The sequence below is a fragment of the Triticum aestivum genome, chromosome 6D (assembly GCF_018294505.1).
Source record: "Triticum aestivum cultivar Chinese Spring chromosome 6D, IWGSC CS RefSeq v2.1, whole genome shotgun sequence".
NCBI lineage: Eukaryota > Viridiplantae > Streptophyta > Magnoliopsida > Poales > Poaceae > Triticum > Triticum aestivum.
This window is the reverse complement of record NC_057811.1, coordinates 255,719,261-255,733,699: the sequence shown is the minus strand read 5'-3', so window position 1 is coordinate 255,733,699 and position 14,439 is coordinate 255,719,261. Positions and strand designations below refer to the sequence as shown.

The following is a 14,439-nucleotide window of genomic DNA, read 5'->3' as shown; positions in this document are numbered from 1 at the left end:
TCCCTTAGGCTCAATTATGGTAAAGTGATTCACTTCAAAGCCAAAAAATGTGAGGAGAATTAGAAATAAAGAAAAAAAACCTCTAGTTCTTACTGCCAACATCAATGCTTCTCCAAAATAACATTTAGTTCACAGCCAAAACACAAATTCCTTCTGAGAGCATTGATGAAAAAGGTGCATTTTCTACCTATGGCGGAGGAGGGACCCCTTATAGTTTTGTGGAGTTCCACTAAAATTGAGGTATCTACTTCTATTTGCACAAACACGCCTGATATGGAGATTGACATCTGTGTTTGCAAAAAAAATGTAAAAGGGTTATCGATGGCATTGCGTCATTTTAAAACTACCATTGGATTTATCGACGACACTAGATTGACAATAGCATATTATTCCCTCAGTGACATTGCATCATTTTACAAGTGGCAAGTGGCATTGGATTGACGGCAATAAAACAATGGGAATATAAGGGCATGGCGATATTAGGCGCACCAACACCATGTAGAGTACCACCACAGAGGGCAAGGCAGAGCTAGCTGCCGAGAGGAAGAAATATATCAGTGCTAGCATAACAAAACTAGACCGTACGAAATTAATTACATTTCAGACATCTTTTAACTAAACACGAATAGCCTTTAGAGGCAGGTATAATCTAATGTCGGTCGCGTCGGGGTTCCATGGTGTTTTACTCTAAACCGGGCAACACATCGGGTGTCCATGCCAGCGACGCGGTGGCGGTGGCCTTCATGGGACCCTAGCGGCGACGACTCACATGGTCTACTTTTCCTCAGTGTCTGCTGCGGTCGCGGACATGTTGGCCGCCTCCACCGGCAAGCTGGGGTTCTGCCAATGTTTGGCGCGGATGGCGCGGACAACCATGGTGCACTGGATGCCGTGCTCCCCTGTGTGCCGGCGTGGAGTAACTGGCCACTCCTCTGCGAGTAGGCTTGGGGCGTCAAGTTGCTGCACCAGGGGATAGCTTGGAGCAGCGGCTTGCCCGCCTACAGCCTTGCCCATGGTACTAACGGCCTGGGGTGGGGAGGGAGGTGGAGCAACGAGTTGCCTAGATCGTATCCGGCAGGCTCGTCGGGGCACCCGGCCGACTTTTATGCCGGAGAACTCGTCTTCCTGCTCACCGGATGCTATGGAGAGTGTGGAGAAAATGGTGCAAGGAGGAGATGGGGAGCGGAGGTGTGGTGAGGTTCTTGCCAGGCGTCTAGCCTCATTTAAATAATGGACGGACACGAGGAGCCAACTGACGTTGTGTTTAGAATGCCGGCCGGCTCGTAGAAGGACGTGTGGCCGGCACATGTGCGGGTTCAATGGAGCTAGGCGGGGCAGTCTGAAGCCGATTGAATGCGGCGAGGAGGCGTGTTCAGCCTGGCGTGCAGCGAGTGGCGCTCTCTTGGCTAGAGCAATGGCTCAATGCCTCAACCAGTGAGAGGTCGCGTCTGCTCTGGCACCGTGTGAGAGCAAGTACTCCCTGCGGTCCTTTTTTTTGTTTCGTTATAAGAAAATCTCATTTTTCCTGCAATGGTCTGCGCCTTTGTGCTGCTCTTTCCAAGAGTACTCCCTCCAAACCCTTCCTATTCTACCACACGTGCAGCCACAATAATTCCCATCTCTCTCTCCCATATTCCTCGTCCCTTCCCAAGGCATGCTTTCACAGAGAGAGAGAGAGAGTCCCATGCATGCAAAATTGGAGAGAGAGAGAGAGCTCCATGCAGAGAGATGAAGAGGGGAGAGAGAGCCTGCATGCAGAGAGATGTGAGAGAGGAGTAAAATATGCGTGAGAGTTGAGGGCTGCAGGTTGAGCCAAAACTTTGCATGTGCGTAACTACCCAGTGTTTCCTCCATTGCAATCCAGGGGCAAAATATAAATTTTTTTGAGCGCTCATCTCCTTGGTATGCGGCTGGATGTTAAACGCAAAGAAAAAAGCACTAGAGGGACTACAATAGAGCGACGTAGGCGGGCAATAGATGCCACATCAAAATTATGCCTAGTTGGAGGAGAAATGAGAGGAGAGAGATGAGAAGCGGGCTATTACAAGCTTACAGCCGGCTGTAGTACGAGCCCCAACAACCTTTGAGAGAGGAAAAGGTGGGTCATATACTATTTGTTGTATCAGTGGGCTATTAGGTTGGCTTTAAGTGACATGGCAACACCATGCTCTGAGAGAGGACGACATGGTCCGCACATTGGGATGCTCCAGCACTGTGTCTGCTCCCTCACCGATGGCAACCGCATCAATGCTGCATTGCCGCCGTTCCACGGCGGACAGGATCCGGTAGGATCTTTCACCGCTAGTGATGAGAGAGAAAATGACTACCACCCATCTTGTTAAGATCAGGAGAGGGTAAGAGTGTGTGAAGGGAGCAACCCTGGCTAGCAGCAAGATTTTCATTTTTCGCTCCATACCAATCGTTTTAATAAATTGTGTAACGCGCCATTGAAAATCGGAACTCTTACACCGCTAAAAAATGATTTTTTAGACGTCGTAACTCGATCAGTGGCGACTGGCAAGCCGCCACCTCCAGGTCGTTCACTTATGGTCCCCGACCATCAACTCCTACACATCAAATTATCACGCGAGCTGACTCTTCATATAGAAGTGCGCTGCACCACATACCCTCTACCCGCGCATGCAGCAATCATGCACCTATGGGTTTATTTGTTTACCGTGCGTTACATAACTCCCATGTGTGCGAGACAGTTAGAGACCGACTGTGTGCGTGCGTCTCTTCTCTTCGTATATGTACTCTAGCGTTTGTGTAATGTGCAAAAAATAATAATAACTAGCAATGTGCCCATGCGTTGCAACGAATCCAGAGTAGAATAATACATATTCACAAATTTGAAAGAAAAAATGTAGTTTTGATATACATATATCACCAAAAATATCTTATGTGTCACTCAAAATATATTCCTTGGGATTTTTTGATGAGGTAAGGGAGGAATGTGGTTGGCTTCAAGATACTAAGGGATTTTCTGTAAATTGGAGCAAAGAAGTGGGATATTGTTGTAAAAATCCCGTGTGTGTGAGAGAGAGAGAGAAAGAGAGAGGAGGATGGAGTGTGTGTGTCAAAGAGAGTGTGTGCGAGAGGTATCGACATAAAATGAGGTAATAGTGTCTGTGTGCATGATCGAGAGAAATAGAGGTACACAAAAGATCGAGGAACAGAGAGATGCATCAAAGTATGCGTGTGTGAGAGAGGCACGGAAGAAGGATCCGTGATCGATGGAGTGTGTGTGTGTGCGCGCGACAGAGAGAGAATGTGAGAAGTCACATGAAGTACACATGAATGTTAGGGAGCGAGTTACATTGTGTGTGATGGAGGCCTAGAGAGACTGGGTGCGTGAAACGAAGGGGCCTACAAAATATATGCAAGAAAGACATAGACAGAGGGTGGCAGAAAGAGTGTCGAGTGCGTGTGTATGTGTGCTATGGAGAAAGAGAGTTCTTACACAAAGAAATAGGGAGCACGGGAGAGACTACATAGGGAGGACCTATTTCAAGAAGTGACGAGATATCTACACAGATACAAGGAGTGCGCGAGAGACATATATGAGGGTGTGGAAGAGAGAGTGTGCGATAGATGGATAAACCTATCTGGAGGCTGGTCGATCAATGTTTGTGAGAGAGATAGGAGTCGGGGGTGCGAAAGCGAGAGTTTTATGTGTGTGTGTGAGAGAGACGGGAGTCAGGAGGGGAGTGAAGTGAGAGTTGTGTGTGTGTGTGTGTGTGAGAGAGAGAGAGAGAGCTTGTCTGATCAGTAAACAAAGGAATAATGTCAGTTTTGGAATGGAGTTAAAGAGGGAAAGGAGACCCTGACAGACGGTGTGTGTGCGAGAAAGAGAAATTTTAGAGGTAGGAGTCATATTTATAAACATATAGGATGCGTGAGAGATCCCTAGAGAGAGAGAGAGACAAAGTGAAAGGCAAGTGAGAGAGTGTGTGTGGTCGTGAAAAAGAATGCTAGGTAGCTAGAGAGATACCAGAGAACGATAGAGGTGTGAGATATAATAAAGCCGAGTAATCTATAAAGATAGAGAGAGTGTGAAACCTCTCGAGAGAGATAGTGAGGGACTGTGTTTGTGAAAAAGGGAGAAACATGCAGTGAGCGTGCGGGTGAGATGGAGAAAAGAGAGTGATAGCTACATGAAGGAGCACGCGACACAGACCTACAGAGAGATGAGCGTGAAAGGAGATTCAAATATTTAGTTGCGTGTATAAAAGATGTCAACATAAAAGGGATTCAAATATTTGAATTAGAGATGACGATACATGTAATTCATGCTCAAACCAAAATTGATCTATCAAACATGCATACTCGTTTGAATTTGCGCACATGTATTAATTTCTTGATATTAGTGATCCATACATTTGAGCTGACATAATTTGGTTTCAAAATTTGAATTCAACCTAATGAATTTGAGATCATTGCATTTGTAAATCATATTATATATATAAAGGAGCAGAATTATTCTTATATATATAGGGTGGGTCTATTCTAGTAACACCCTTAAGATCTTATTCTAATAACACCTGAAGCTTATTCTGCTAACAAAAAAGAACCGCACGAGTGCCCCGTAGCGAACTGCACGGTGACAAAACCTACCACTACTATCTGCGCCGCTCGTGCCCACCCGACCCACCCGCACGCCCACACACAACCCACCTCCTCTCCCACCTTCTTCCTCCTGTAGTTGCCACAGCCCCGCATCGCCCTGCCTTCCTCTACGCCGCCGCCCCGATCCGCCGAGCCACCGCAGCCACCTCCGCCTTGCCCTGAAACCGCCAGGGCCCCACGCCACCAGCTAGCCACAGCTGAGCCTCCTCTCCACACGGCCTCCGTGCTTCTCCTTCCCCACCCCACATCGCCACCTTGCCCCAAGCCACGCCCGACGGCTGCCGTGCATCCCCTCCCCACCACATCGTGTCATCACCCCCACAACCCACCTCGGCCGCCACCTCATGGCCCGCGCCGCCAGCCTCCCTCGCAGCCACCACCGCACCGCCACCCTCCCCCGCGGCACCACCACACCCCTCGCGGTGTCGGATCCGGCGGGATCCGCACGGTCCCATGCTCATCTCGGTGGAGTTCAACGGCGGAGGGCAAAGGCCCATGGTGGTCTCCAGCCTCCACCAGTCCCCACGGTGGAGGCCCGTCGCGGCAGCTCTTCTCCTGGGCCCCCTTCTCCTACCCCCACGACAGCGTCGACCTCTCCAGCTCTGACTCCTCCATCTCCTTCAACACCTCCTACTCCGCCGCTCCAACCTACCCCTTCGGCAAGTCGCCTGGCCCACCAAGACTACCTCCTGTGGCGGCGCCCCGGGAAATCATCGGATCCCGGCGAGATCCGGCCGTGGACTTCTTCCTGGGTGTGCAGTTTGGCCCCTAACAGTGATGCAGTGCAGCTCCAGATCCACCGGAGATCCATGGCGTCACTCCGAGCATAGCCGAAGACCACAATGGAGGTTGGGGTAGCCACGGCCGTCACCCCACTGGATCCGGCCGGCGTGCACTCCCGCTGATGCCGCAACCCTCTCTCATTACCCATGCAGTTCGACGCCCCTCCACAACTCACGGTGTCCAAGCTGGGGCCACTAGCCGACGCCTCGCTCCCCTCTGCATCTTCATTCACGCGAGGGATCCTCCTCTATCCATGTTCGCGCCTCCATGGTTGTGCGCGTGCTTACAGTACACTGAGATGAGGAGGGAGACGACACGCATAGGTGATATGCAGTATGCCGGCACACCGATTACTACGGTTTTCTCTCTGAATTAATCCCTAAACTAACATACTCTAACATGCTTGAAGTTCAGTTCCTGTTTTTCTGTGATTCAGCTTTGTTGTGGTTTTGGCAGGAGATTATAAACACAGGAGAAAAGGGGAGAATTAAGAACTTCGTCGGTTTAGTACTCTGCCCAGTGCAGTTTATTTGGTTAGTTCTCTGCCCAGTGCAGTTTATTTTTGTTGTTCGTTGATTTAGCAGGAGAGTATAAGCAGTTCTCTGCCCAGTGTCGTTCTGTTGGGAATTGCGTCGTATATTTTCTTGTGCACTTGATGGCGCGTGGTTCTTTTTATTTTTGCTATTTTTTTGCAGTAAGAAAGGGACTCCAATACATCACCCCCTGCGTGTGGTTAGATTTTTCATTGTGGAGTGAACTACTCGCTGCGCTGGACGTTCCCAGCACCTGATTGCTTTTTGTTTTTGTTTTTGTTTTTTGTGAGAGTTTTTCTGTACAAGGCAATTCCAACTCCTGGATGTTTAACTGCGGGGAGCTGCAGTGCGGCTACCGTAGTATTGAAGTTCATGATTTTCTTTTTGCCTTTCCAGATTTTGTTTGGGCGCAAAAACTCCAGTTCACCTATGACGTCACTATAGTGTGGCTGGGTGTTCACCGGCGAGCATGCTCGCAGTCCGGTGGCGCGAGCTCGTGCTTGGATGTGCATTTTATTTTTGTGGGTTATTTCCTACAAAATGTTGAGTACATGATGCAGCTCGCTGTAAAAAAGCTATGTGGTTCATTCTGTAAAGAACCCGACGAGCAGTTCACTTTGTTCATGTGATAACCGAAGAAAACTAAAAAATGATTCTAAAAAATCAGCGCAGTCTGCTTCACCTCGCCTCATAAAAAATAAAAGATAAAAAGCTGTGTACTTCACTTCAATAAGTCATGTGTTTCACTTCCCTCGATTGCGAATTACACTCGTCTCTAGTAGTTTCATGTGTTCTAAAAAAAGAAGTGCTACCAAAGAGGTTCACTACTCGTCTTCAAGCAGCTCGTAAGTCATATTTTGAAGCTCACTTTGTTCTCTCACGCAGTTTGTTATAAAAATCCTTCGTGGTTCCCTTGGTAAACAGAAAACAAAACATCTCAAAGAAGCTCGCTTCTTATTAGATGTAGTTCACTTGCTCAGTCCCTGCGGTCCCCTCGCCTGGTCTATGCGCGTGAAAAAATAATAAGTATGAAAAAAGACAACAAAACCTCATGTGGTTCACTTTCGGATAGTGTCGCGGTTCACTTTCTTCGAACGTGAAGTGTAGAAAAATGTTACGGAAACGACAAAAAAAAGGTAATGTGGTTCACTTACTTCCAACGTGAACTGGAGAAAAATGTTAGGGAAACGACAAAAAAAGGTAATGCGGGTTACTTTCTTCCAACGTGAAGTGCAGAAAAATGTTAGGGAAACGACAAAAAAGATAATGCGGTTTACTTCTTAATAGTGTTGCGGTTCACTTATGCCAGATGTGAAGTGCACTCCACTTCCTTGTGTGCAAAAGTTACGTCCGACAAAATAAACCATGAAGTTCAGTTATCCGTCTGCTGCAGTGTGGTGTTAAGTCTGAAGCAGTGCGGTTTTCTGTCGGATGAAGTTCACTCGTCGATTTGGGTGTTACGAAAAACAGTGTCCGCATTTCAGTAAAATTGAAACTGCTCTTAAACTATAAGGAATTAAAAAGAGTGTTCTGCATGAAAAAGTTGCGCCTCGTCAATATCTTTCCAACGGTGTATCATTTGCATCATTCCGATGAGTGGTTTGATTTTTTTTATATGAAAAACAGCCGCTGCCACTCGTCGTCTGTCGCATGATTTTCAAAATTAACTGAAAATCGTAGGTAATCTCGTAAACATTTCTACATATGAAAGTTGCGCCTCGTCTGTAGCTTTTGAACAGCGTATCACACGCCTCGTTTCGACAAACAGTTCAAAAACTAGAGCGAAAACAGTACAATTTTTTTTCTTCAAAAAAACGAAATTCCGTGATTTAGTAAATTTAAAACTGCTCTTGAACCGCAATGAATTAGAAAGAGTAATATATATGAAGAAGTTACGCCTCGACAATATCTTTCCAACGGCGTATCATTTGCTTCATTCCGACGAGCGGTTTAGAAAAAACGCAAAAAAACACTCGTTGCCACTCGTCATGAGCCGCACAATTTCCGAAACTGCTCTTAAACCGTGAGGAATCTAGAAAAATCCTACATTGCAAAGTTGCGCCTTATCCATAGCTTTTCAACGGGATATTACACGCCTCATTTCGACAAACGGTTTAAAAACTAGGATGAAAACAATACCAAAAAAACTGCATGCAGTTTTTTGTGACAGGAAGTGCACTCGCCTCAGTACTGCAGTGCTCTTGCATTGAGCGTGCAGTTTGGAAGTGTTAGCAGAATAACTATTCTGCTAATATTAGCAGAATAGACCGGCTATATATATATATACTAGATCATTGATGGTGCGCGTTGCTACGCCCGTCCACTTTACACTTTCATGTTAGGGATTGATGCAATTATATGGACCCAAATCAAATACTCGTCAAGTTAAATTAAGTTAATAGGGCTGCTTGCATGGCGTAGCCTTACGATGCCAAATTCAAAGTTGTAATGCCATATACAGAGAACTCCCCCTTGAGTTGAAGATAGAATAGTCCAATCGATTCAGGAAAGAAAATCACTTATCAATATGAGTATTTACTCGATTAACAAACTTGACAACATTACTTGAGATACAATCTGTAATGGTCAGAAATCAAATGCCTAACTCAAACAGAAATTTCTCATGCCCTAGATCATACATTGATAGCTTTATGTCACACATGAGCATATTTTTCACAACTGCATGATAAGCAGGGAAGCAGATTTATTAGTGGAAATTCCCTGTGTTGGGACCCAATGTATATGCATGCATGTATATGTGCCTGTAATGATAATGATATATTTTCATATGTTAATGGTGGAGTGATATTAGCTACTTAGGCAAAGAATTGCAGTTCAACAGTTATGGTGAGTGTTCGGTAAACACAAGGTACATGTGCATATATCTATATATATATACTTCCGGCAACAGATGTATGTTGTAGGTATATAAATTATATTTGAAAACCAAGACTATTACCTCAGGCGACTCCATGTTTGAACATATATATGATAATAGCCCTCTCAGTGGGTTGTTTCTTAGCATCTCAACCAACATGGGAGTAAGTATGTCTCTTCTTGTATTGAAAGCTAGATAATTTGAATTAGTGGAAATTTTAACATGCCAATGTGGCCATTATATATACTAATGTGTTGGAAGAAGATATGGATTTATAATGAAATTTAAATCATCATAAGTATTCCTGTTTACAATATTAAAATATCTAAACTCGCATGCTTAAAAGCTAAAGAGAACAAATGGGAGACATGACCTACCAATATAACATTTTTTCTTTTGCAAAATACTATTGGAGAAACGAAAAAGTAACACACGTATTCTAAATGTCCTTGAATAAACCGACAAATGAGATGAATTAGTGACATGTAGACACAAAATTTACAATTTTCTGAAAGCAATAGTAGAAACATTCAAGAGGCAGTCAAAAAAAATAATTAAAGGTATATTCTCTGTGTAACTAATTCATGATGTGCAATGTGTGTCATCATGATGATCAGATGATAAGTACAAAAAATAACATGAATGCGAGGACCTGCACAAGAGTGGGTCATTCAGAATCTTGCGCAGAGGAGCGAAGTCGCTGATAAGTTAGCATGAAGAAAATGAGAGTCTAACATGCAGATAAAGGAAATCAGTTGAAAAAAGTAAGAGACCTACTTTGTCGAGAAATAGAGAACTAAATTCAAAGCCTTCACCTTAGTTTTTTGAAACTATAGGAAAAGCTGAACCAATTGATGTATTGATAGTAATAGTGCAATTCTGTAATGACCGAGAAGAATACCAAAAACATATCCTCTCTTTTTCTGTGAACATAATATCCTCTTATATATTATAATTTCTTCAGTGAAAAAGATCATCCTCACTACTCATGATATATTGACAGGTCCACTTTAGTACTTGGACCCTAATAATTTTCCTATAAAGAACACGTGTCTGTGACTTTGTGCTCAAAATTCCTATCAAATGGTTGACATTCTGATTGGCTAATCCTAGGCACTCGGAAAGGACAAATCCAACGTTCCAAACAGTAGAGAACACTGATTATATCCAAGATAAAGGGAAGGGAATGATTTGTACCAGCGGACTCCACCGAATGTTGGCATGCACCCCCGTTTCCTTGCCGATTTATGCTTGTAGAGGCAAACCTAGGTCGCTCAAAACGATCATTCCTTATGGCTCGAGCCCCACGCTGCCAGAAAGTGGAGACCATCCCTGCTACACTAGTCTGAAAGCCGAGTAGTGGACCCCCATGCCGCTAGATCTAGGAGAATTCAAATGCTAAACTAAACATTATCAACTTTACTACAGGATCACGCCTCAAGGAGACAAGGAAGAACATATTATTTATTATCTGAACAATGCTGATTGCTGAAGGATCTGTACGTACCCTTGAGCGATAGAACCAGGAGAGGATGGATTCGCTGAACTGGTCGGCGTTGGCGTGGGAGCCGCAACCGCCCCAACGCTCCTGCACTGCCACTTGCAGCGCGGTCCACCGCCCGAACACCAACCTGATGGCCTCTCAAAGCGTCGGCCCCGCATCGGTGGAGATCGGAGCCATGGCAGATGGCACCGTCGGATGTGGCAATGGTGTCGCGCCTCACTGGTCTGAGAGTGGAGCCCCTCTCTGCTGCAGCTGGTGAAGGAAGACAACGGCGGCTGGTCAGCATCATGGGAGGCATGAAGATTCATCGGCGGCTGCGAGGAGAATGGAGGGATTTGCTGCCCCTTCGATGTCCTTAACCTAAACTGAAGCGACGTCGCACGCTAGCTAATTGGTGGGCTATTCTTTCACCAACCACTAAATGGGCTGCCTGGCCCAATCAACCAGAGGCCATCGATTTTTCCACCGGAATATCCTCCCTAGGACACCTGGCCCATTAATTACGAAATTAGATAATCATCTGACGGCCAGCGGTGACCCAAAACACACATCCGACGGCCAGAAACTTGATGGTCTGGGAGGGCAGGATTGTGCTCAGTTTTAATATATATATGATGGGTCTATTCTAATTACACCTCTTAAGACCTTATTATGCTAACACCTCTCCTTCGCTAAAAAGCACGACCCAACCCGGGCACTATCCCTGACCCCCACCTTCTCCTTCTCCCGACACATCCCACCCTCGGCAGCGCCTCACCATCACCCACCACCCACCCCGGCGCCCCACCTCCACCCCACTCGTGGCGCCCCACCTCCACCCCACCCACTGGCGCCCCACAACCACCCCACCCCTCTTCCGCCTGGCCGGTGCCGCCGCCCATACTCTTCCTCCCGGTCGGGGCCGCCGCGCCTCCTCTTCCTCACGACCGAGGCCGCCGCGCTTCCTCTTCCTCCCGGAATCGCCACCGCCCCTGGATCCCCTTCCTTCTTCCACCTTTCTTCAACGCCCACGGCCAGCCCACCGCGGCCTCTCCTAGTCGCCGCATACCTCACGGATCCACCTCGGTGTCGCCCAGATCTGGCGGAGCACGCGTCCGATTAGCCACCGGGCTTTGGTGGCCGTGGGTGACCGCTGTCGGAGGAGGAGGTTGGGGGGAGGAGCGGACCACGGGATCTGGCGGATCCGCGTACGAGGGGAGGTGGTGAGCCTGTCGCGGCGACGGGGATCGCAGGTTCTGAAGGTGGCCAGAGATCGCCGTCCTCCTCTCTCTTTCCCCCCGTCCTCCACTACCTTCTATCGGCGACCTCTGCAAGCAGCCCGGACGATGACGCCACGACTAGCTCAAGATGCCTCCAGCCCCCGTGCAGCTCGCGTTGTTCGTCCATGCGGCGCGGAGCGCGTGTACGTGCAGTCCTCGAAGCTGAACCATGGTAGCCGGGAGGCTCACAAGAAGGGAAGCGACAAAGGGAGCTCCACCCCATGTGGAGAACAGGAACGTTGCTGAAGCCATAAAAAACTGGGCGGTGCAGTCCGTCGAGGCATCTTTTGAAGCTCACTTCATTTTGTTTTATAGCTCGCCGTGGACTAAAAAATGAGCCAAGTTTCCTCGCGCGACGCCGTTCAGTTCGGCAAGCCGTGGCATGCAGTGCGCTGGCATGGATTGCAGCGCTGGCATCTTCATCTTCCCCAGTTCGTCTCAAAAAAGGGGTGTAGTGCAGGAGATGCCAAAACGACATCTTCCTGTTCAGTTTTTTGATTTTGGGCAGATGTTCAAATGAAGTTCAGTTTTTGCAGCCCACATTCAGCGGTGTGAGCAGCTCCCAAGTGCAGTTTGAAGTCCGCAGTGCACTCCGGTGGGGGCAAAGGTGCACTCTTGTCCTGGTGCGGTGCACTCCTTACCATTTTGTGGCTGCTCATGGTTCCTTCCCAACTTTCTTAGCTCACTGTCTTTTCTCAGCATTGTGCAGGCCGAGAAGTGGACGAGACGAGACGAGCCTGGTGGTTCTTGCAGTTTCTATTGGGTGCGATGTGATTCACACCGTGTGGGTCGCGGCATGCGGTTCCGAGTGGATGTTGGTGAAGTCGTGTTTGTGTGTGTGTGTTTCAGTCATGTGTATATAATTTCTTTTTCTCTGTTATTATGTGGATGTTTGCTTGTGCAAACTTATATTAAATGTGTCTTTTCTTTATTATTTGCATCATTTGTGCAGTGCACTTATCTCCCCCGTGTAGTGGGCTAAACCGTGGCCATGCAGTTCGGCAGCCCCACGCCCGAGTGGCATTTTAAATTGTTATTAAATTTGCTGTGAAAAACAAATGCAGTTCGGCAACCCCACGGGTGCAGTACATTGTGTTTTCTAAAAAAAATTGAGGGAGTACTTGTCAAACATGTTGCAAAACGTCTGGAAAAATTTCCGTTTGACAAAAGAAACCGTGATGCAGTGCGGTTTTCAGTCTGAAAGCAGTGCGGTCGGGCGTCAGATGTTGTTCATCTCGTAAGTGCAAAGAAAAAAATGTTACTGAAACGACAAAAAAGTAATGAGGTTCACTGCTTGATAGTGTTGCGGTTCACTTACGCCCGACGTGAAGTGCGGTCCACTTCCTCGCCTGAGAAAATTTACGTCTAAATAAAAGAAATCATGTAGTTCACTTGCCCATTTGATGCGGTGCGGTTTCGAGTCCAAAGCAGTGCGGTTTTCGGTTCGATGCGGTTCACTTGTCGATTTTGGTGTCGTGAAAAAAAGTACTCGCATTTCGGTAATTTCTAAACTGCTCTTAAACCGTAAGGAATTAGAGAGAGCGTTCTACATGAAAAATTTGCGTCTCGGTGATATCTTTCCAATGGCGTATCATTTGGATCATTCCGATGAGCGGTTTGAAAAAACATTACGAAAAAATGGCTGTTGCCACTCGTCGCCCGCCGCACGATTTTCAAAATTAGCTTAAAAACGTAAGGAATCAAAAAAATATTTGTACATATGAAAGTTGCGCCTCGTCCCTAGATTTCCAATGGGGTATTACATACCTCATTTCGACAAACGGTTAAAAAACTGGAGCAAAAACAGTACTGAAAAATTGAATTTTTTTGAAAAACAAAATTCCGCGATTTAGTAAATTTGAAACTGCTCTTAAACCGTAACGAATTAGAGAAAATAATAAATATGAAAAAGATGCGCCTCGATGATATGTTTCCAACGGTGTATCATTTGCTTCATTCCGACGAGCGATTTAGAAAAGACCGCGAAAAAACGCTCGCTGTCACTCGTCATGTGCTGCGCCATTTTCGAAACTGCTCTTAAACCGTGATGAATCTCAGAAAAATTTCAACATGGAGAAGTTGCGCCTAATCCACAGCTTTTCAACGGTATATTACATGCCTCGTTCCAACAAACGGTTTAAAAATTGGAGCGAAAATAATACCGAAAAAACACCGAGTGCATTTTTTTCCGACACGAAGTTCATTAGTCTCTGTATTGTAGAGCCTTTGCTACAGAAAGTGCAGTGCCCTCGCGTTGAGCCTGCAGTGCGGAAGTGTTATCAGAATAACTATTCTACTGATATTAGCAGAATAGACCGGCTGTATACACACACACGAATGATGTATATAGATTCGTATTCGAATACAAAATGGATCTTGCGTGGAAAAAAAAATACTAAATGGATTCGAATTGAGTTAGCACGGTAAGCGTGCAAGATTATTCTGACCTATTGGGGCAACTCAGCCACCCAGAGGTACCCCAATTGGGGCTTTCCAGGCCATTCAATCTACCTTATGCCATAGCTACACTGTTGGATCTTCACTCCAAGTAAAATCTTTTTTCACCTCACAATCAATTTCTTGTCCAATGACGGGCGGGCTCATCTCACGATTGCATTAGTTGGGGCAGCCGTGCCCACGTGCAAAAGGTTTACTCAGTCCACTCAGCTCGCGCTACACATGAGACGAGCGCCCTTGGCTGGCCAATTCTCCAAAAAATTGAGCGAAGCGGTGAAACACCTAGCCCCTCCTCGGCCGTTGTCGGGGTTCAAGGACGACACCTATGAGATCACTAGGAATCCCTACTACGGTTGGCGGGGCGTGGGGCTACGGAAAGAGCGGGTTTAGAAGATC

At 46.6% G+C, this 14,439-nt stretch overlaps 1 long non-coding RNA gene across 2 annotated transcripts; it reads left to right on the top strand.

Moving 5' to 3' along the window:
- The first annotated feature begins 11,033 nt into the window (after positions 1 to 11,033).
- On the top strand, positions 11,034 to 12,529 carry LOC123144571 (uncharacterized). Of its 2 annotated transcripts, none has more exons than XR_006471716.1 (2): positions 11,034 to 12,193; positions 12,286 to 12,529. It is a non-coding gene; the product is annotated as an uncharacterized lncRNA (long non-coding RNA). The 2 variants fall into 2 exon arrangements; XR_006471717.1 differs by having other exon boundaries at positions 11,034 to 12,209.
- Positions 12,530 to 14,439: the final 1,910 nt, after the last annotated feature.